The 23,292-nt window shown below is 44.8% G+C and overlaps 2 pseudogenes; both read left to right on the plus strand.

The window, feature by feature from the left end:
- The first annotated feature begins 4,413 nt into the window (after window positions 1-4,413).
- LOC149866768 (apoptosis regulator Bcl-2 pseudogene) lies at window positions 4,414-5,124 on the plus strand (annotated as a pseudogene).
- A 717-nt stretch (window positions 5,125-5,841) lies between these two features.
- Window positions 5,842-6,880, plus strand: LOC149866769 (uracil nucleotide/cysteinyl leukotriene receptor-like; annotated as a pseudogene).
- The last annotated feature ends 16,412 nt before the right edge of the window (window positions 6,881-23,292 follow it).

Consider the following 23,292-nt stretch of genomic DNA (forward strand, 5'->3'; position numbering starts at 1 on the left):
CTTCTTTAAGCTAACCGGCATATTGTCAGGATTGCTCCGCGCAGCTATAACAATGTTACCTATGTCTTCCACAGTGTTCCTTCACAAAAAATACCAGTGTAAAACATCCAGAACCTTGCAATGATAATCCACATTGTCCATACAGAATACCAGCATAGTTTATAAAAGTTTGAACATTATGCAGTTCACAAAGGGTGAAATCTGCCCTTTTTAGCTACGAAAAGCCAGGTGCCACCTGAAAAAAACTCAAGTCCTGAAATTTGGACAAGTTTCACTTCACACCAACATACCAAATAACCATGTAAAGATATTCACATAAAAAGATGCATGCATGTTCACACAATGCATGTTTCCTAGACACAAACTTGGCTTTATCATTGCATACATGCACCGTCTTCTCTGTAAGTAACTACTGACATAAGCACACAGATCATCCATCTAACTAAAACAGCATTTTCCCTTTTTGGATACAATTTGCTTTTCACCTCAATCAATCCTCAAGATTGTGTATCAAACACCCTAACAGCTGATAGCTCTGTGATAGCTTTAACACCCTAAAGATAAGTTAATGTTAATGTCAGTAATGATGGATAAGTCTGGGCTGTCTGTGCTAGCATCCAGGTTTATCCACCTGCTCTCTTGCTCTGAAGAATTATCTGTCTTACATCCTCAAATGTGTTTTGTTGTGTGTTGGCTCTTGATAATACTGACAATGACAGACAATGTAATTTTCTTCTGCAGTTTTCAAATACAGTCTTCCCAGAGATGGCACCAGCAATCAGCCCCAGCTCATGACTTGTCAGAGCTTCACTGCGGGAACAATAAATTGTTTCTCATTGATTTTGGCTTCTTCCCCAGCTATAGATTTGAAACTGTAGAAGGATATGGCTAGTAAACATACTCACTGGGAATCAAGGACAATTACTACTTGCTACCAGAACCTGAAAAGGAAATAAACACGCAGGTACTTCTAAGGTAAGAAGATAGATTCCTAAAGAGGTAGGTAGGTTAAATCCAATTTGAAATAGTTCATCTGGGCTGGACCTTGTAAGAGCCAGTATTGCCCAGCACAAACATTCAAAACTGAGCCACCCGGAGACAATTTGCTCATGAAATCTTTTTTCTCCAAATGGAATCTCTGGATGGTGATCCAAGGTCTGAATGGACAATACACAAAAGCGTTCATAAAGAGTTTAAGGAAGGAAAACAATCAGTTCATTCTGTGTTGAGGAAGTCGGGTAAGATATGGCTGTGGGACTTGGGAGACTCAGATTCATTGCTTGCTCCACTGCAAATGTCCTCACTGACCCAAAAGAAAGTTTTCTGTACCCCGCTTTCCCATTTTTAAAACAGTTATAAACGCATGGATTTACCTCACAAGGGTGTTGCAAAGTGCTAAAATACAATAGTGACCATGGCCATACAGGTGTCTTGCAAGGATCTTTTTGTTTCACATTATTTGCAACACTTGATATGAAGATGGGATAGCTTGATTAATTGAGTAGGTCATAAGAATAAGTCCAAGTAGTTCAGAAGTTTATAAGTTCAAGTATTTTAATATCTGTCTAACAAATTGTTTAGTGAGCAGTTTGACTTAGGCATGAATAACTAATGCTAAATACAATTTTAGGAAACATAAGTACTAATATAGAAAGAAAACTATTTCGGAGTCGGCTTGACCCAACTGGAAAGAGGAAGACGCCGAGGTCGGCTTGACCCAACTGGAAAGAGGAAAATGCCCTTGTGATGATTCCCATCGCAAGAGATAATTATAACTAACAGAAAAAATTATGTTATGACTAATCTCATTGTGCGCGCAACTAAGCATATGTAGAAGGAACCATATAAATATGGAAGTTAAAAATTCCTCTGGGTAGCTCTTGGCCCTTAAGGTGGGAGTCTACCCTTCTGCAGAAGCAATAACTTTTCTACTGACACTCCTGTGTCTCTTGACTGATATTATCACCGCTAGTGCCCACGATGCAAGACCAAGTTGTCCTTTCCTGTTTGGGCAGCTAACTCAGGTTTTGCTGACAATTTTGGCGACCCAGATGGGACCTTAGCTCTCCAGGGCCTGAGCTGCCATCCCCTGCAGCAACACCCAAGCTGGCTACGGGGTTAGTTTGTCCTAGGGGTCTTGAAGGAGGGGGTGATGGCTCTGGCACGGAGGTAAGGTGAATTGGGTCTGAGACAGTAGGAGTGTCAGTCCGGAACCCTGAGTACAGTGTTTCTCAGGAAATAATTGGCATGATCCTGACGCTCATTATGAAATATTTGATATTGAGTATTTATATGTGTTTATTTGGTCTTGTCTGTGTGTTATAGGCCCGTCTCTTTCTCTCGGTTCCTCACCCTGGTGACACAGGCGATCCTAGTGGGTTGTCCGTCTGACCCTTTTGGGCCAGGAAAGCTGTGTGCCACAGTTTATGTCTCTATTCGCGCACTGAGGAACTGATTCCTATCTCTGCTCTCTCTCTCTGATAAGTCCCCTTTCCTGTTTGGGGCACTGGCTAAGTCTAGTTTAAAAGTCGACTCTGGTATTCTGATATTCAGGCAAAGGAGTACCCTGCCAAGGGAGACAGGATGGGACAGATGGAGTTAGTCAGTCTCTGTCCCACCGGGAAGTTCCCTTGGAATTGTCCTTTCTGGTTGAACTAAAATCCTGGGAACTAGTCAGGTTAATAGGCTTAAATTAATCCAGCTATCTACAACTGTCTGGCCTGAATACACTTTCAAGAAACCCTGAGGTACCTCAGAGGATCTCTGAAAGATCCTCAACCCCGTCAGATAAATCACTAGTATATCTGAGCCAATGCTGCAAGCGTAATAGAAAAAGATTGCTTGGGCTCCTCTAAAAAAAAACCAAAAAAAATCCGACACCTGGCTCCGCTCCAGGTTGATCCTAAAAAGCCCTTCTGAAACTCTACCAACTCCATATGCTCCAACTGTCCTTAGGTCAGAGAAAAATGAGTGGCGCCCAGCAGGACTGCCACCACTCCCGGCGCCAGTCACGCTCCCAACCCCCGCATCCACCGCTTCAAGCGAACTTTCCTCCGACAACGAAACAGGAAGTTCTTCCCCTGTGTCAACACACACACAACAAAGAAGCAGCTGCCTGCTCGTTTAGCTTCACTGTGCCAGTACCCTATTGCCACACAGGAAGAAATCCAATAGCCATATACACATGTCCCGTTCAACCCTCAAAACCTTATCCTGTGGCAAACTAACACCCCCAAGTTTAGGGACGACCCAGAAGTGGTAAGACGCAGGGTAGAAACTATAATTAACACCCACAATCCAACTTGGACAGATATGAATCAGCTCTTGGACACTCTTCTTAGTAAGGAAGAGAAAGCAGAAATTATTAATCAAGGCAATTTGTGGGCCATAGAAGGTGACGATCAGGACCGTGCCGCCTGGCCCCTAGATCCTCCAAACTGGGACCCAAATGATGATCGCCATGGTGACAATGATTTAAGGCTTTTACAATGGGCCCGACAAACCCTCTTTGAGGGATTAAAAAGAGCAGAGCAGAAAAAGGCAGATTGGACTAAAGTCCAAGCCATTAAACAAGGACCAACTGAGCACCCCAGTGATTACTGTCAAAAACTTTTGAGTGCTATGATTAGGCATGGTAGGGATTTTGACCAAAATAGCCATACTAACCAAACAGTGGTCAATTCCACCTTTGTCGGCCAGGCAACTGAGGAAATAAGAAAGTATATTACTAAGCATTACCCTGATTGGAATACCAAAACGCTCCCTCAGTTAGTTGACCTAACTACTTATGTTTTTGACCGACGTCCTGAAGTCCAGAGACAAGAGAAATTGAAGTTTAAGCAAAAAGAAGTAAACATGTTAGCTGCCACCCTCACCCAACACTTTCAAGCTGTGCCTCGCCACAACTATGGACAAGGCCAAGGGAGAGGACGAGGACAAGGAGGATTCCACCCTAAATCGCCCCAAATATTTAATCCATCAGCAGAGCCGCAGCCAAATAACACCTGTAATTTTTGCAGGCAAAGAGGACATTGGAGATTGCCCAGTTTGTCCACAAGGGGGGCCTCCACACCATTTCTGACTCCACGTTCAGCTGCTGCTCCACCTGAAATTGACCATCACCAGCAACTTCTAGGAGATTTACTTGAGTCTGAGTAACTAAGGAGGGGAGGGAAAGGCTCTTCCACAAAATAAATTGCAAAAATTCGAATGTAACCACATATAAAATTAGGTGTCCTTTTTCTGAACCGTATGTTAACATAAAAGTACAAGGCCAGGTGTATAAATGTTTGGCTGACACCGGTGCAGATCTTTCTTCACTGGGTGTTTCCCCAAGGCAGGCTAATTTACCGATAAAAGGGGTTCGCCCTGCTCCTCCTCTTCCTCCTCCTCACTGGTTCCCTGTCGGGAAGTATGGCTAATCCTAGGAAAACAGGCTATGATAACCGGGAGATAGTGCTAAAGTACATCCATTACAAACTATCACAGAGGGGATACGACTGGGCTGCCCACCAAGACAGAGCATGGTGTCCTCCGAGTCTCTCTCCTGCTGCTGCTGTTGCTGCTGCTGGGACTTCCTCTGACAATACTGGGCTGGTGTCTCTGCATCGTGAGCCTGCTGGCTCAGCTGCTGCTAGTAATGTGCCTCCTGGTAATGAGCTGGGCCCAGTCCTACAGGCTGTCCACCTGACCCTGCGCCAAGCGGGAGATGATTTCTCCTGCCACTACCAGAGTGACGTTGCCCAAATGTCTGGCCAGCTGCACTTGACCCCCTTCACAGCCAGGAGGCGTTTTATGGCAGTAGTAGAGGAACTGTTCCGAGATGGAGTGAACTGGGGAAGAATTGTAGCCTTCTTTGGGTTCGGTGGCGTGATGTGCGTGGAGAATGTCAACCAGGAGATGTCGCCCCTCGTGGACAACATTGCAACATGGATGATGGAGTACCTGAACAGGCACCTCCAGAACTGGATCCAGGACAACGGAGGCTGGGATGCCTTCATAGAATTGTATGGTAACAACATGAGACTGTTGATTGACTTCTTCTGGATCTCTTGGAAAACTATCATAAGTCTGGTTCTGGTGGGAGCTTGCATCACTCTTGGTGCTTATCTAGGACATAAGTAAAATTAACCGGTTCATCATGAATTACAAAAGTCTTACAAACAGTAAAATAATACTACTTTTGTTTTCTGTGTAAGGGGGGTGGGGGGGGTCAGGCGAATAATAAGAATATCGAGTAGGCCTTTTTATGCCCCGTATAGTGTCCCTACCAAGGTCACCATCCGAACCCTTTCCACTGAACATGCTTTCTTATTGTCACATGGGTTACCTGTTGGTTTACTAGGAAGAGATTTATTAAACATATAAGAACTTAGAGGTCCGAGCACAGTTCCACACCCCTTACCAACCACAATCTTCAAGTCAGGTAGAAAGATTAAAATTATCTTTGAAAACCCTTTTAAGAAAGATCTGTGCCGAAACTAAATTAAAATGGCCTGAGGCCTTGCCTATTGTACTGTTTGCCCTTAGGACAAAACCACATAAACCTCTCAATCTATCACCATATGAGTTACTATTTGGTCACCCACCACCATTGTATAAAGGATGGAAGAATCCGTATGTGAGCTTGTTAGGAGGAGACAAAAAATTAACTGATTATGTTTTATCATTGCAGCACTTTCTTAGTTCTCTTCGCAGGGCTGCGACACTGGTGTAACCAGTACCTCTTGTCTCCAGTCTTCACCCTTATAAAACAGGAGACTGGGTGTAGGCCAAGATACACCGACGCAAGGATTCCCTCGCTCCACGTTGAAACGGGCCCTTCCAGGGACGTAATGAGAGATGGATAGCCCAGCAGAGACCTCAAGCCTGCTACTCAACTCTTCCCTGAAAGCTTCGGAGCAATGTAACAATGAGACCCACATAGAGAACATCCTTTTTTGCAACTTTTTATCTCCTGAATTTCATCCTGGCTCTTGTTGGCAATGCTCTAGCTCTCTGGCTCTTCATCTGGAACCAGAAGTCAAGTACTCCAGCCAACATCTTCCTGATGCATCTTGCTGTTGCTGACCTGTCTTTTGTGCTAAACTTCCCACCCGGGTAGTATACCATTTTTCTGACAATCACTGGCCATTTGGTGAGATCCCATGCAGACTTACTAGTTTTCTCTTTTATCTCAGCATCTCAGCTTTTATCTAAGCATATGTATGCCAGCATCTACTTCCTCATATACACCAGTATTGACCGCTTCCTAGCCATTGTGCATCCTGTAAAGTCCATTAAACTCCACAGGCCACTCTACGCTCATTTAGTATGTGCCTTTCTATGGGCTATAGTTACTGTTGCAATGGCACCTCTGTTAATCAGTGTGCAGACAGTCCAGATAAATAATACAACTATCTGCTTGCAACTTCATAGAGAAAAAGCATCACACCATGCTCTTGTATCCTTGGCAGTAGCATTCACCTTTCCATTTGTTATTACAGTGACCTGCTACTTATTAATCATCCGCAGCCTGAAGAGTAGCAACAGAGTTGAGAAGCACCTGAAGGAAAAAGCCATCAAAATGATCATCATAGTTCTAATGATCTTCCTAATCTGCTTTGTACCCTATCATGTCAATCGTTACATTTATATTCTCCATTATAATAGCACCAAGACTTCCTGTGAAACTCAGCGAATCCTGGCTTTAAATAACCGCGTCACTTCTTGCCTCACTAGCCTGAATGGTGCCCTTGACCCAGTCATGTATTTCTTTGTAGCTGAGAAGTTTCGTGAAGCCTTATACAGCTTGTTCTGTAGCAAAAAGACTGTAATGTTGCCTCAGACTTATGAAAGCAAAACAAATGAGAGCTCACTAAATGCTAAGTCTAAACTGTGAGCAAGTGAATACATTTATTTTTACTTTTAGATCCAAAAACCTTTTTTTCCACCCAACCCAGTGGTGGCTCAGTTCTATACTAAAACCCCTTTTTTTGTTTGTTTTAGTAATAATAATTATTGTGTGCATTGTTTACTCATGTTTATGGTGCATTTTAAAAGCTTTCATCCTCAAAATGCTAAATGTCAGGGTCTATGTTGAACTTAAACCATTCAGCTAAGATACGTACCGCAACCTAGGCTGAAAGGGGGGAATTGATATAAAGATGGGTTAGCTTGATTAATTGAGTAGGTCATAAGAATAAGTCCAAGTAGTTCAGAAGTTTATAAGTTCATAAGTTCAAGTATTTTAATATCTAACAAATTGTTTAGTGAGCAGTTTGACTTAGGCATGAATAACTAATGCTAAATACAATTTTAGGAAACATAAGTACTAATACAGAAAGAAAACTATTCCAGAGTCGGCTTGACCCAACTGGAAAGAGGAAGACGCCGAGGTCGGCTTGACCCAGCTGGAAAGAGGAAAATGCCCTTGTGATGATTCCCATCACAAGAGGTAATTATAACTAACAGAAAAAATTATGTTATGACTAATCTCATTGCGCGTGCAACTAAGCATATGTAGAAGGAACCATATAAATATGGAAGTTAAAAATTCCTCTGGGTAGCTCTTGGCCCTTAAGGCGGGAGTCTACCCTTCTGCAGAAGCAATAAATTTTCTACTGGCACTCCTGTGTCTCTTGACTTATATTATCACCGCTAGTGCCCACGACGCAAGACCAAGCTGTCCTTTCCTGTTTGGGCAGCTAACTCAGTTTTTCCTGACACACTGCATAAAAGAATAGAAATCACCATTAATATTATTCCCAGTGACTAATACATTTATGTAAGCCACAAACTTATTAATAAATGGGAAATTGTGATCTGTTCTGCAAAAGCATCCAAGATTTTGGAAAATCTCAAACATTTTTGTGAACCAGAAATCCAGAATAAATTCAATTTAGGTCAAATGAAACATTTTCTTCCAGGTATTTGAAAGTTTTCATTTTGATTTTAATCATTTTTTCATGTTTGGAATTTTGCAAATTCATATTAATATACATTCAGGGATTGATATTTCATTATTATAATATGTCAAAATGAAATGCCTGAACAACTTTGAAAACTTTTCTCCAAAATTCTGAAAGGTGAAAAATCTTTTCCACAGGAAATTATTTATTTATTTATTTAGACAAATCAGCATTTTCTAGTAGGGAGCTAGGAAAAAGGTTTGTCTTTTTTTTTTTCTTTAGATCCCATGTTTGAATATATTACCCTGGGCCTCTTCTTTTTAAAGCAGCTGTATGGGGTTCAGTTTTCACATACATAACCACCTGATGTGTCAAGCAGTGATGGACATCTCATTCTGTCATCCTTGAGACCACACTGTTGACTAAAACCTTAGGAAATGTCAGGGGCCATTTAATACTTTTTTCAAACTCTGACTGTTTTTTTTTGAGAAACGGGTCTAATCCTCACCCTGTGACCTTTCTGTGTGCTGCCCTGAGAGAAATGGCACCAGCGTACTTTTCTAGGTTTTCATTTCATAATAAGCTTGCACAAAGGATCAGAGAGTACACTCAGGATAGATTGAAAAGCCAAAAGATGAGAAAAATTGCTACATTGAGTTGCTCTGCCATGCCCCGAATCCTGTCAAAATCCTTTTTTATTGGATATTTTTTTCCAGAAAGTGTCTGACTGGCAAATAATATTGACAGAAGCATTAAAGACTGTCAAAATATCTACATAGCCTCAAAAGTGGATCTCAGTGTGCCACCAGTAAACATACCTCACCTGTTTATTCCCATTCTGCAGGCACCAAACCCCAGAAATTAGGCTGTACAGCTCTGAGCACACATCAAGATGCATATATGAGATGGAGCCTAAGGCATTTGTACACATGATGGGTGGTGTGATGTACATGTGACAAAAAGTGACCAGAAATCATCATCTAATATAATGGTGTCACCATGTATATGTGCACATTTTTTATGTGTATAAAAATGTACTTAAGCATAGCAACTTAGACTACCTCAGATGCATTTTAGTTTGATCAGGGCAAATTGTCCCATTGTGGATTAAAAAATTGTGCACGTGTACATGTCTGGCTGCTGGAGAAGGTGACAGGGATGGTGTATGGGGCACTGGAAGCCCAGGCATACTTGGGGAAGCTTGGGCTTGGTGAGCTTCTAGAACTCCATGCACCATCCCCACCACATTCTCTGGCTGCCAGCACACCCAGCCGCCCTCCTGCTGCCTTCCCACACTGCCCCAGAGGGAAGCCAGCCCATTCCTGGTCAATCCCAGGAAGCGAGGAAAATTCACGGGGTGCTGGAAGCCCACCAAATCTGAGCTTCCCCACACCTAGGCTTCCAGAGCCCTGTGCACTATTGAATTGGGCTGGGTGCTGCCTGTGAGCTGGGACAGCACCCACCCAGCTAGCACCCCACCCGGGCAGCCCTGGGGTGGGGGGTGGGCACTGCTACCATGGAGGGAAGCAATACACCCCCCTGCAGTTCAGGGGCTGAAAAGCCCAGTGGCAGCTTGCGCAGGCAGGCTCTGCTGTGGGGTAAGGGAGGCAGAAAGTAGAGAGGAACCCCTTGTTTTGTTTTTTTTCCAGTGGAGCCTGCCTGCCTCTCCTGCAGCCAGGGTGCAAGCTGCCGGTGGCTCCTGAGTTGGGGCGGGGTGGGGTGTCCTTCCCTCAGCAGTAGCAGCATCCCCCAGGGCTGCTTGGGTAGGCTGCTAGTGGGTAGGTGCCACCCAGGGGGCACCATTGCTGTGCAGGGAAGAACCAGGGCCCCCTACAGCTCAGGGACTGCTGGCAGTTCACCCCAGGCTCCAAAAGAGGTAGGCAGGCTCTGCCAGAAAAAAAACAAGTGGGCCCCTCATCACTTTCCCCCCCGGTGGAGCCTGCGAGGGGGGAGGGGGGAGGGAGGGATGAGCTGCTGGCAGGCCACCACAGTTCAATCACAGTGACAGAAGCCCCTAAATTGAAACAGTGGATCACAATTAAAAACCCACAAATTAAAAACCCACTGTTTCAATTTAGGAAAACTAAACCCCCTCATGTGTACAAGTGCCCTAAGAACAGGTCTTGCTACAGTAAAGCTATTACTACAATGCCTAAATTCTGGGCTTTGGTACACACTGTGTGTCTACACATGCCAGTCCTCCTGTGTGGGTTTACTCCAGAGTAATTGGGCACGTGTTTACAGGTGTGGGGATTTGGGAGCAGATTTGCTGCTCCTGGCAGTAGCCTGCTCCCACCCACTCTGGGCCTGCACAAACCCCCTGCCACCATCACAGGGAGATGGAGGGTGTGGCCTCCAGATGCCTGCACCTCCATTCTGTGGCTGGCAGTCATCTTTAAAAGGCAGCCCCACACCCTGCTCCCTGTCCACCTGCCTTCCTGGTCCAAAGCAGGCTGCAGGGTGGTGGCAGCACACTGTGGATCTGTCACTGGAGCCTCTGTGCCATGGTTGCCCTACCCCCAGACCCCAGAAGTGATGTCCAGTGCCCTGGCTTTCTGCTGGCCACCCTGGCTGCCATGTTGTGCCACTGCTGTGTGGCCATGGCCCTCCTGCGCAATGCAGCCATGTGGCCAGGCTCACCACACTGTTTCAGGCCCCTTGTGACTGAGCTGCTGCCATTCAGACCCTGTATTGCCACCTGGACCCCAGCAGGGACGCTGATGATGCGCACCTGGATGCCACCACTGCTGTCAACCACACGCTTCTGGGTCTCCAGCCTTCTGCTTGTGAGCTAACATGGCCAGCCAGGACTAGTGGCTGCACAGAGGCCACCTGGATACCTGGCCCTAGACCCCAACCTCACCATGCATCTCCAGCACCACAATAACTGTGGACAGTTATCAGAAAAACACTTTATCCCCCTCCATAAACATAGACTCCCCTTCCCCCACAATGGACCCCCCTCTCCCTCCCTCCCCCCTCCCCACAAAGGCCCTCCACCACCCACCCCAACCACCACCAATAAAGCACCCTCTCTCCCATGTGTAGCTTCAGGATCTACAGAGCCAGGAGAAAAAGGCTGTTTGTGAGAGTTTACAATATTTCTTGAGATAAGATGTTCTGTACCAGGGGTGTGTGTTCTTCCCAGGAGTTGTGTGTGCATAGGTGCCCACAAACTATGGTAAGTTGGCTTGGCAGACCCTGCCCCAGTTGGCTGCTGGCCAAGTCCCCTACCCCTGCTAATTCTGAAAGGGCAGGTGGGCCTCTGAGTATTGGCTGCAGGCAGCCTTCCTCCCTCACCCTGTTCCCAAGCAGGGACAGGCTTGGTTCCTGGTAGCACCTGCTGCCATGATTTCAGATCCACTCTCTTGCCTTCTCCTCCAAGCCAACCTGTCTCTTGTGCTGCTGCAAAGCCCACAGCACCTGGGCTCAGGGGCAAAGAACTCCCAGATAATTGGAATATGGAGCTGGTGGTTCCCCTGCCCCATACCCCCCATGCCAGCACTGTGCCCCAAGTGTGCTCCTGTTCAGGGTGTCCCAGGTATACCATGAGAAGCTTTTTGCTGTTTGCATGGACCAAGGGGTGCCTGACCCTGCTGTTGCTGATTGCCATTGTTTCCCAGGCACACCTGCGGACTTGGCACAGGACCCTGAGCTTTGACAGTGCAAAGGACAAGCCCACACTGCCTTGCAACCTCTGCCACCACCTGGAAGACTGCCTATGGCTTTGTTACATGTCCCTGGCCCCTACAGCCAAGGATGACATTTCCGCTGGCATTGATGCATTCCTTTGCATGTGAGAAGCCTGTGCCCACCTAGCTGAGGGGGCACAGGCTGCTCAGTAGTTTTGTGTTGTTTTCTGCCTCCCTGCATGCTCTGGAGGGTGGGGAAGGAGGCTGGGGGCTAGGTGCAAGAGGGAGCACAGGTGGGCCAAGCAGGGTGAGGGAGTAGGGGCAGGGCAGGGGCAGCTGGCTCTAGGGAGCAGTGCTGGGGTCCAGGCAAGCTACCACAGGTGACCTAAGGTCTCTGCTGTTAATCACAGTGGCCAGAGGCTGGCTGCAAGTGGCCCAAGGCCCAGGTGTCCCCACATGTGTTTAAGGGCCAGGGGCTGGAGAAGCTCCCAGCCACAAGGTACTGGCTCTGGGCTAAGGGTGGCCCTCTGGTGGTGGGGCTAACTGAGAGCAAATTTAGTCCCAACTAGCATCTACACTGTGCTACTGTGCAGTAGCTACTCAGGAGTTAAGTTGCTACTTGTATTTGCAGGTAGCAAATTAACTCCTGAGTAGAACAACTTACTGCACACTAAGCCTATGCAGATATAGGCTGATTCTTACTGCACAGTAATTTGCTTTACTGCATAATAAAACATCTCATGTAGACTCTCCCACTGAGGGAAAAGAGTGGGGAATGAAGTGTCTCTTATGTAACACAGAAAATCCTAGTACTAAACCTTACAGCATCACCTTTGGAAGGATCAAAGGTTACTGTAGTGACAAAACATTGCATACAGTGTTTCATAGTTTCATAGTAGTCAGGTCATCCTGACCTGAACAGATCACCTAGCCTGGCCCCCTGCCACAGGCAGGAATGAATGCTGGGTTCCCAAGACCCCAGACAGGTGATTATCCAACCTTCTCTTGAATTTGCCCAAAGTAGGGGTGAGGACCACTTCCCTGGGAAGTTGGTTCCAGATTTTAGCCACCCTAACTGTAAAATACTGCCTCCTGATCTCTAACCTAAACCTATTCTCCATCAGCTTATTACCATTGTTCCTTGTCACCCCAGGTGGTGCTGGGGAGAAAAGGGCTCTACCTATTTGATGTTGATCTCTCCTGATGAGTTTGTAGGCAGCTACCAGGTCCCCCCCTCAGCCTCCTCTTGCTGAGGCTAAACAGGTTCTGGTCCCTCAGTCTCTCCTCATAGGGCCAGTCCTGCTGCCCTCTCACCAAGTGGGTGGCCCTCCTCTGAACCCTCTCCAGGCTGGCCACATCCCTTTTGAAGTGCAGCGCCAAGTACTGGACGCAGTACTCCAACTGCGGCCTGACCAGTGTCGCATAGATGGGGAGTAGCACCTCTCTGGACTGGCTTGAGATGCACCTTTGGATGCATGAAAAGGTATGGCTGACCTTGCTGGCTGCAATCTGGCATTGGCAGCTCATGCTCATCTTGGGAGTCAATAATGACTCCAAGATCCCTTTCCACCTCTGTGCTTTCAAGGAGGGAACTCCCCAGCCTGTATGTATGCTGTGGATTCCTTTTCCCAAGGTGCAACACACTGCATTTGTCTATGTTGAACCCCATCCTATTCTCATCTGCCCACTTTTGTAGTCTGTCTAAATCTATTTGCAGCCTCTCTCTCCCTTCAAGTGTGTCCACCTCGCCCCACATCTTAGTGTCATCAGCAAACTTGGACAGTGTTCTTTCTACCGCCTCGTTCAAGTCACTGATAAAGATGTTAAACAGTGCAGGCCCGAGGACCTAGCCCTGAGGTACCCCACTGCTCACATCTCACCAGGTTGAGTACAACCCATCCAACACTACTCTCTGGGTGCGCCCCCTCAGCCAATGCCACAGTCACTTAATTTATTGATGAGGATGGGGTGAGAGACAGTGTCAAAGGCTGGGTGCCACACACAGAGGCTGCCTATGTCTCTTGTGGCATGTCTGCCACAGATTGACCATCCCTTTCCTAAATCTAATCTCACAGCTTTCAGAAATAAGACAACTTTGTTTGATATCTGTATTTCAGAAATGAACTCCTTGTTCTTAGTAAGGCACTGATTCTAATGTGAAAGCTGAACCTAAAAGCAAAGTCCCATTACACTGGAAGAACTACGTATGCACACAGGCATGTACATGCACACACACCTATGCAGACTTGTGCATGTGCACACACATGCATATGTTCTCACTTGCATGCATGTGTACACTTGCATGTAGGCACTAACAGATGTGCATGCAAGTATATCCACACACACAATAGCACACGTGCAAATGCACATGCGTACTCGTACCACTGTTTTGTTAACTGAATGAACTATGTCTAGGTGCTTAAATATGAACTATGTGAAAGAGGACTCAAAAAATCTCTAAGTTGCAAAAAACAAAAATGTTTTCATGTTCTGCGAGATGATGGATTTTGTTTTTTGTTGTTTTTGCCACTGTGCTTGGTTTGCTGCTGAAGTGTAAAATCCCCATTTTACACACTGTCATGCATGCAATGATTTTTTACCTCTGTGCCATGCTTGTCCATCATAGAAGCTGATTTTTTTAATTAATGCACTGCCTAATTTTTTTTTTTTTAATATCAAAGCTCTGGAGCTTAGCTCAATTGAGGCATATGTAACAGGACCACAACTCGGAGGGCATGGAGGAGGTGTAAAGATGATGTGTGCTGCCTGGCTATGGGTTAGAGTGACCTCAAAAAGATGCTGGGGGGCACAGAAAAAAGGAACTTCTTTCTGCTACACTGCCTGAAGAAGGCTCTTCCAGCTTTTGTACATCTCCTTCTTCCCAGGAAATGGCTCTGAGCACTAGTCCACAGGCTTGCTACTGTTGAGTGCACCTTATACTCCTCCTGTTGAACCTAGCTCACTGACAGCCAAAACCATAAGATAAGTGGGGAAAGTGTTAAAGCAAGCCAGAGGGAAGTTGAATCAGTGAGACAGATGTTGCCCTGGAAGGGAGGGGACCCTAAGTTCTAATTTGGGCTCTTGCTCTCATAACGAAAAAAAGAATATCCCAACACTGTTTGTCTATGTCATCTAATGAACAGTGATCCAAACACAGATTGAAGCAGACTTTTGGTGAGGTGGGCTTAGAGCCTGGAGTCTTCTCCTCCCTGGGCAAATGCCCTAAGAACAAATTTGTCAGACTAGATGATAAGCTGCTGTCTCCTTTCCTTTTTCAGAAAGTATAAGATCACACAAGGCATCCTGTTTTGTTGCAGGTGGAAACTGCAAACTGTATAGGAGTGCCAAAAATTGCAGTTATGTGGATACATCCATGCCACTTAATAACCTAAGGGTCAACACTATCAGTAAGATGTTGCGGAGGTTTGTGCTTTTCAACAATTCCAGCTTCCCAGCAGTGTCTCTGGAGTACTTCCCTAAATCTGCTTTACCTAGCTGTTCTTATCTGAGGGATTGATTTCAACACAGGCCTGAAGCTTGTGCTGGATCGCTGATTCTAAACCAATGGGTGCTATGGCACCCTGGAATGCTTTCAGATCCTTTTAAGGACATTGTACAGTGCCACATAATATCAGCATTAAGTCGAAGTGCAGACAGTAAAAAGCCATGAGGCTGAATTGATTCAGTCTTTGCAGGTTATTTTAAGCTGCAAAAATTGAACCAATAAGCAAATGAATCGATATTCATTTTTGATTTTGGAAATGCAGCCACATGCCTGCAGTGGCTCAAGCCACATGCTGGGCGGGGGTGGGGGGAGCACTACAGCACAGCTCTGTAGCATGTAGCCAGCATGCCTCCAAGGTCTATGGGATTTGCAGTCCAGACCTACAGTAGCAGGACTCTGCAGAGTTCCTTATAGGTATCACTTCCTCTTCCTGTTTCCAGGTACCTCAGGGAATTGTAGTCCACAGTTGAAGCCATCACTAAGTAAGCAGGGCAGGACAGTTCTGTACTCAGGGGAAGGGAAGTTTAACACCCCCTCCCTGGCCCCATACCCCAGCAGGAGTTTGCCTGTGTAGGGGAGGGGCCAGTGAGGCAGCCCTCACTGTGCCAGCTAGGAAGCAGAGGGGCAGGTTCAGCCCTGCTCTCTGGAGTCCACACCACAGCCCAGCCCAGGGCTGCAAAACTGTGGGATGCTGGGGAACTCTGGTTTAACTTGAACCAGAAAGGGGTCTGGGACAGAAGTTTTAGAAATCAGTTTGACCTAAATCATTTAAGTCTGATACTACATCCAACCAAGTTTATCTTAAACCAGTTTCAACCATTTTGAACCTGATTTATGCACACTGAATTTCTGTTTTGTTACAGGTTTCAAACCAGTTTCTGATCACTTAAACCTGTTTATGTGTAACTTCTGTTCCTAGCCTAGGTGTGTAAATAACCACACATGATTCCCAAGATTAACCCAGTGATTTCAAATAGGAATCCCTAGTGCCAAACGAATTCTGACCTGTTGTGGTTTTTCTGAGTTCTTTGAAACATAAAAATGCTTCTGTTATTTTTCCATAGTCCAAAAATGAGTGAAAGCTAAGAGCTAGCATTTTCTGAGGGGCGCTTTGAGTCCAAAAAAAGTTGAGAATCACTGTGAGAGATGTAAGAGTGTTTCCTGTGTCCCAATCACTAGAACTGGTTGAAAAATTTGAACATTTGGAAGGGAAGGGGTGGTAACAAAGGAGAAGGGGGTGTTGTTGGCGGGGGGGTTAAATTATTTCATCCAAAGTTTTTCATTGTTTTTGTTTTGAATTTCTAGGAATTCTGCCCCACTTTCTCCATTTCTGACTTACACCTCTTCTGTCCTCTCTCTTCGTAAGTTTTCCAGAAGAAAAGGGAGAAAAGTAAAGTAAGGTAGAGAGAGAGAGAAATGGGGCAAAATCCACTTTCTGCCAATTTAAAACCTTTTTCACAGTGTTCCAAAATGAGTTACAAAAATGGATGTGTGTGTGTGTTTTTCAATGAGGAAAAAAAGGTGCTTTTTTCAGAAAGTATTTTGACCAGTTCAGCTGGCAGCATTTCACTCCATTATCCCTATAGCTCCCTCAATGGGTGCACAAGGAAGGGAAATAGAATGGAGACTGACAAAACACTGCAAATGGGCTGTTAGAAAAAGAGGGACAGTTATACAGTGCGGTTGGTGTGTCATATGTGAGGGAAGGAGTCAGCTTATTCCACATATTTGTTTTCATCCTTTCAGCCTTGTGGAGATGGACCAGGAAAATCTAGTCACTGGTGATGGACTGACTAAGGCCCAGGGATGCAGAAGGGTGAGTAGAAATGAACTCCCCATGTCTGTGGACAGGAGTGTGGTATCTTCAAGGGTTACAAGTTTTTGTCATGGTACCGTGTGCTGGCCAGAAGCCTATTGAGAGGGATCCAGGATCCTGGTAGCTGACAGGTGGCTTAAGGCTGTTTTATCACAAGTTTCTTTATTAGCTTGCTGTGTAATTAGTTACCAGCTGTCCTGTCATGAGGCCTAGAGACCGGTTGTTTGCACCTGGTAGATTATGGACTTGCTTAGTATTCATCTTGCCTGAAAGCAAGATGAGTGAAACAAGGAGAGAAATTTTTGCTCTGTTCAAAAGTGACCTGACATATTCCTGTGGAGAGAATACCAGAGATGAAATGTAGGCAGAGGAGTGAGATATCCTGCTACGAATGGCCCACGCAGATCCATGGGGAATTAAAATAAGCCTGTTTCATTATCACGATGAAAAAAAGTCAGAATCAGGAGTTTCTCTTTCCAGAAGCTAAGAAGCGTGGGTGAATGGTGTGTCATAGTGCAAGCAACATATAGAATAGGTAGTATTAAAGGCTGGGAGGGAAATTGACCCCTACAGAGAGGTCCCTTTCTGAGACTACACACCACCTTAACCCCGACTACACTAGTGTGTTGCAGAACAGTATTCTGTGTTCAGTGGGGTAATGAAGAAATCCTTGCTGTAGTCAGACAGAGGCCTGAATCATTGGATTGTTTGATTTCCACTAGGCCATTGCTCTATACCATCTGACATCCTTTTTAAAAAATATTTCAGTGACTTTTCTTTCCAGTCCCTTCATACCATCTAGTGGGGATTCGGGGTAAAACACACAAACAAATTTAACTTACTTTGCCTACGGTACCGGACATTTCCACACTTCTTTCAAATTGTCAAGCAAGAAATGACAAGGTATCCAACCCATGCAAAGTTGAAAGTGAATGCAAGTTGCAAGGAGCAGCTCCATTCCCTTCCCCACCCCAGTTATGTTTTTATTTCAGGTGCTGCTTGGGCAGGAAGCAAAAATACCAAAATGTAGGGAAAATGCTATTTCTGAAGGGAATGAACAGAGATGATATTGGAGAACTTAATATTCCCATTTTGTGCATGGAAATAGGAACTGAGGCACAGAGATGTTAATTTTTTTTTTTTTTTTGTCAAAGGCCATACAGCAATAAAATGGTAGAACCAAGACTAAAACCCACATGGTCTATCAAGTGCTTAAAACACAACCCATGTTTGCACCCCCCTCCCCATACTTTGAATGATTTGGAGAAGCAACCAAACAGAATTAGCCTATTGCTAAGAGTTGTAACTCCCCCAGGCTGTCTACATACTAGCATTGGTGTATGGTGTCAGAGTGCCAGCCAATCAACATTCAGGTCCACTAGTTTACATTCTGTTTCTTGTGGAAGGCTGTGTATTGTGAATGATACTGAGATAATAATACAGCTGGTTGCCATTTGTCATCCAAACAGTTTTCCTGACAGAACACAGAGAAAATAGAAGTTTAAAGACTTTCTATGGAAAAAAAATGAAGCACACTTTTTAATCAACATTTTGAGATCTAATTGTCAAAAGCATGAAATCAAATTCTTTATTTTTATAGAAAAGACAATGCTTTACATCTTGATGCTTTCAAAACAACATTTTTCTGAACATTTAATTTCACTGAAATGTGTAGTATTTCACCTTTTCTTCCCATGTTGGGGCCAAAACAAATGTCAGATACCAGAATTTCCTGACAGATGGTAATGCATTTTTTTCTGAGAATCACTTGAAAATAGGGTGTCTGATAATATAAGGACAGAGCCCTTGGGATAGTCAGAGCTTAGAAAAATATCCCCATAGGTGAAAGAAAATGGTGGAGATCTTATTGTCTGTAGAAGATGGAGACTAAGGAGTTGGATAAAGTCAACAAGGCCTAAACCCTGAGCTAAATCATTTTTTCCATGTGGGTATTTTTGCTGTTCTTTGGCGCCTTTCTCCTGCAGAGCATGGCTTCATTGCATGCTGCTTTTTACCCAGGTGGTAGATTTAGAATACTTATTTTCAGGCTAATGGTTCAAAAAATAGTCCTATTAACTATATACTGAAATCTGTAATCCATTTTTCCATGGCTAGACAATTTCTCCTTTTCTACTAGCAGAAGAGCATTTCTCAAATGCATTCCATTTTTAAGCAAATTTGATTTCTATTTTATCCTTGAAAGTTTGATTGTGACTATTCAGAATATAAGCTGTCAGATAAATTTCTAGGATGTGATTTTATTCCCATTTTGGCTGAATATATAGTTGTTTGAAAGTGCAATTAGAACTCTAGTTCCCACGAAGCTAATTACAGACAGTCAAAAAGCCCGAGGCTGAATCAATTCAATATTTGCAGGTTAGTCTAACTGTGTAGATTGAACTGAGAAACAAGTGAAGAGACATTCACTTTTGATTCCAGAAATGCAGCCACATGCCTGCAGTGGCTTCAGCCAGAAGCTTGAGAGAATTAGAGCATACCTTCCAGCTTTCTGGCCACTGTGAAAGGGAAGGGAGGGAAGGCAGGAGAGAAGCCCTCCCTGCTCAAACTGAGGGAGGGAGACATGGCCAGGCCCCAGCCAGCCCACAGAGAATAATGGGGAGGAATTTAAACCCTTACACTTGCCTGCATGGATCCCAGCTGGGGTGTGCCTGGAGCAGGGAGGTGGGGGAGTAGAAAAGCCCCTGACAGACTTTTCATCACCCTCTGCTCCAGTGGAAGACTGTGACCAGACCCCAGACCAGACCACAATAGTGAGATGGAAGGGGAGGTGGGTTTAAACCCCATTCCCCACCCACATGGGACCCCATCCAGGGTTTGCCTGGCAGGGGTGAAGCAGCCTCTGACAAGCTTTTCCCCTGCTCCCTGCTTGAGTGGGCGGGGAAGAGGGGGAAGACCCTCGGCCAGGCTGGCAGGCTGAGACAGAGGGGAGGAAGAGGGATTTAAACCTGCCAGGATCTGCCCCTTCAAGGCAGACCCTGGCTGGGGTCCCGTGTGGGTGGGGAAAGTGGTTAAAACCTCTTCCCCCCCCCCCCGCCAAACCTGCTGGCCTAGTCCAGGGTCTGGCCATGTCCTCCTTCTCTCTCCACTCCCCCACTCCACTGAAGCAGGGAGCAGGGGAAAAGCCTGTTAGGGGTTGCTCTGCCCCTACCACATAGACCGTGCCTGGGGAGCCAGGTTTCCCACATTCTCCTTCTCAGCTGGCCAGAGTAGTGATAGTGCTCCAGCTAGGGAGCAAAGGGGCGGGGCCAACCCTGCTCTGCTGGAGCAGACACCACAGCCCAGTGTTGCAAAGCATTCTGGAATGCTGGGGGACTGTTAATTAACTTGAACCAAGAAGGATTCTGGTACAGAAGTTCTATAAACCAGTTTAACCTAAATTTTGCAAGTGGTTTAAGTGCACTGAATTTCTGTTGTGTAACAGATTTGAACTGGTTTCTAATCACTTAAACTGGTTTATGTGCAACTTCCATCTCTAGCCCAAGTGTACAGAAAGAGGACTTTCTTATTTGTTTTCAGTCACCACTTGACCACATACACCTTTGAGTGTACAAGGAAGGCACATATATGGAAAATTCTGTTGAAAGAACTGTTCCACCAGTAACCATCCCCAGTGCATACAGCAACTTTGATTGGTCTGACTTCTTATCAGAGCTAGTCAAAATATTTCTGACAGAACAGGTTTCCATCATAAAATTATGTTTCATTAAAATTATAGTGTAATGTTTGACATGATCAAAACAAAATGTTCTGACATGAACTAAACTATATGTTTTGTGTAAGCCATTTTCTTGTTTCTGAATGAAAATATTTCTATTCCACAAAATATTTTGGGATTCAATGGTGATGTGTGAGGGTGCACAGGGGTACATGTGTACCCCCTGAGAGCACCAGTGCACCCCCTGACCAGCCACACTCACCACTTAGGCAATGGGCAGAAGGGGCAGGTGGAAGCACCTGGTGCCCCCCATGCAAGTGCTAACTGATCACTGAAGCCAATCCCAGAAGTGGCTGCAGCAATTGGCTGCCACAGGATTGGTTGCAGGGGTCCCCCTGGGCAGTGAGATTGGGCGTTCCCCCCCAGGCAGCGGGACTGGTCACAGGGGGCATATGCCCCCCCTGACTAAGGCAGCACCAGTCGCCCATGTTGGGATTTCAACTCTTTGAGCTGATTTAGGTTGAAAACAAATGTCAAAATGTCACAGTTTCTCACAAGCAGCAAATTCCATTTTCTTGTTAGCTCTACCTATAAATGTGAGTCTTTTTATATACCACTTACTGAGTAGTCATCAATTAATGAACTCCCATTTTATATAGAGACATCTCTTTTGCAGAACACTGTGACAAACAGTATAAACACCCACCCCCCATATTTCTTGAAACATTAAAACGCATTTACGGTACCTATGGGCACAATTACACATGCATGGAACACAGCACCAGGGGCTTTTAAAAGCACTTGACGCTGCATTGCATGCTTTTGTATAAACAGCAAAATGAACATCAGCACTTAAAAAATGGTGGTGGTGTGCTTTTGAACTAAAACACCTTTGATATGTTTTAATTCAAAAGTGCATGACTGCCATTTTCTCAGCACTGATGCGCATTTTGCCATTTTTAGAAATGTATGCAAGGCAGCACCAGAACATCAGTTTGCATGCTCAGCTGACTAAATTAATCAAGTCTGCTCCAATGCACTGGATTTCCAGTGTGTCAGAACAGATTGCGGTATGTGTATAAATGCTCTAGGTATTTACTTATTGCATTACTAAACCAGTTCTATGCAATCTCTTCCTTCATTGGATGTTCCTTCATTAATGTTTATACTGAGGAGATACGGTAGTGCTATTGCTCATTGGGATGTTTCAAACAGCCTTAATCAAAGTAGCAAGTATGTGAAGACAACACTCAAATCTTTCTTCCGTGAACAGAGCAATGTCTCCATTCTGCACTAGGATTTATGTTCTGTTAAAATCTGACAGCTAAATCAGGACAATCCCTGCTTCTAATTCTTGAGTTCTTTGCCCAAGGCTAGGAACAGACATTGTATTTATTCCTGGATAAGTTGTACCTGTGTTTGTCCCAGAAGTAAAATATCCCAGGATTGGTACATACACACATCACCCTTCTAATCTGGGTTTAGTCCTAGGATTGGCTCAAGTATCTCTGTATGGCAATAAACTGTGCTATATAGATATACTAGGTTTTTTAGAGCTAGCACAGGCAACATTACAGGATGCTGCACTGCACCCAACCAACAGAGGTACCCAAATACTCAGAGGTTCTGTCAAAAATTTCATCCCAAATCAAACCCTTGATCATATCCTACGTCAGTATAATTTATACATTAATGAACTGCAATTAGAGCAATGGAATCTGATTAAGGATGTGAAAGACTAAACAATTAATCATTTAACCAATAAACCCAGTGATAACTGATTAGTTTACTAATTATTGTTTAGCACAGGGTGGGGAGCAGTCTGGCAGGGAAGTGGGGGGAAGTGAAGCCATGTGGTGCCCCAGCAGGAACTGGAAGGCAGCAGGGCAGGCAGGAGGGAAGAGCTAGAGGGAAGGGAGAAAGAGGAGGATGGGGGAAGAGGACTGGTACCCATAGTCTATAAGGTCAAAGAGGAAAACAGCAGGCAGCCTAATGATACTTCTTATTCATAGGTACCCCCTTCCCCCCATGCAGGGCTTCATATAAATGGTGCTGTCCACAAGGCTTGCCAATCTCTCTCCTTCCCCCACTCAAAAGGCCCCAGAGCAGCTTGCAGCAGCAGCTGGGTCTGAGCTGTGGTGTTATTGGTTAACTGTTTAACCAATATAATTAGAGAAGTTTAAACAGATATTTTTTTTAACAATGTTTATATCCCTAAGTCTGATGCCCTACAGCTCCCTTTTCCAATGGATATTATTCAATTAGTGCAACCCTGTGGTTAGGAATAATGGATATGGGAATAATAATGAAGCAGATGCACAGAATGTAACACTGGCTGGTTTGCGGTCAAGAATCAGTGAACCTCATGCTGGCCATATACTGATCTGCTCCTCTAGTGACTGAGAAGGTAAAATTTAACCAAACAACAAATATTTTGCAGCTGACCCCTTTCTCAGATGTGCTCAAGCTGGTGAAAAGCAAAAAATAAGTTTCGAGCCATTCTGGGTTAGTGGCTTCAAAACAAGACCCAGAATATTGTATTTATTAATTTTATTTTATATATGTATCCTGCCCTGTCCAAAAGGCTCAGAATGACATTTATTATTACTAAAATACTTACTGTTATATAATTATTATAACAATAATCATAGTCTCTTCAGCTGAATTCATAGCTTTTGAGTGCTTGGAATTGGCAAGGTAGGTGAATTTTATCACTCTTGCTCACCTTGTATACTATTTTATGTTAGCATGTCACTGGTGTGCACCAAGTTGAC

This window comes from Crocodylus siamensis, chromosome 4 (assembly GCF_052110815.1).
Source record: "Crocodylus siamensis isolate JL-2025a chromosome 4, ASM5211081v1, whole genome shotgun sequence".
NCBI lineage: Eukaryota > Metazoa > Chordata > Crocodylia > Crocodylidae > Crocodylus > Crocodylus siamensis.